Raw genomic sequence first — 884 nt, forward strand, 5'->3', positions numbered from 1 at the left:
AATACATTATTTGAGGGACTTGATTCCTTTGCTGTCCATCAAGGTCAATAGAAGATTTGAGGATTTCTTCAGTTTATTTTAGGGACCCTTCAAGTTATCTTTAAACCATTCATTTTAAGGTAGGGTTCACTTGTGTCACCCAAACATCTCTGAAGAGTCTTCATATTCATTCCTCACACTCACAACTCTAATCTTTATGAAGGAAGTGCCAGTGCCTGAAATTAAAAACAAACAAAAAAAACCAAAATTGACACATCAATTTTATACTTTGTTAGCTGTCTTGTAGTTCCTTCCCACAGAACTAACAGTCAGTCCTGTGAGTCAAGTAAAGCAACAAGTTACTGTATGAGGCGTTTCCAATGACGTCTGGCTACTAGGGAAGCCCCATTGGGATAGACCTCAAAACAAAATATGATTCTTAAGTAATATCATTTTTATTAACCTTAATTGTTATATTGATTAATAATTCCAGTCAATTATATTGTAAGAGTGTTGAGGCCAGCCAGCAGCTCACATGTCCGGGTTTGAGCCTGGAAGGCACCTTGGAATCTGGAAGAAAAGAGGGGATCTAGGCAGCAAGAGAAAGAATGGAGCTAAGTCAAGATTCTGATCAAAGCTCAACTTTAGTATTCAGAAACATGGGCTTATAAAGAAGTGGGAAGTGCCCATTCCCTCCAAATCATCTCCAGAATCCAGCTGCAGGTGACCACGTGTATATTCTAGAACAGCTAGGCAGCAGGTAGCAGCAGTGGGAGTGGCAGAACTATAGTGTGGCAGGCTCCACCTCTGCTGATCTCCTGGTGATAGCAGTCAAGCCTGTTCAGCCTGATTTCCGGCTGTGTTGGGAGAGGTTACATCTCCTCCCTGTTGTTAATATAAAAAGG

At 41.0% G+C, this 884-nt stretch overlaps 1 non-coding gene across 1 annotated transcript; it reads right to left on the reverse strand.

Moving 5' to 3' along the window:
- Positions 1-273: 273 nt before the first annotated feature.
- Positions 274-404, reverse strand: LOC115030291. Its single transcript, XR_003835878.1, has one exon. It is a non-coding gene; the product is annotated as a small nucleolar RNA SNORA18 (small nucleolar RNA).
- Positions 405-884: the final 480 nt, after the last annotated feature.

This window comes from Mus caroli, unplaced genomic scaffold (genome assembly GCF_900094665.2).
Source record: "Mus caroli unplaced genomic scaffold, CAROLI_EIJ_v1.1 scaffold_13335_1, whole genome shotgun sequence".
Lineage (NCBI taxonomy): Eukaryota > Metazoa > Chordata > Mammalia > Rodentia > Muridae > Mus > Mus caroli.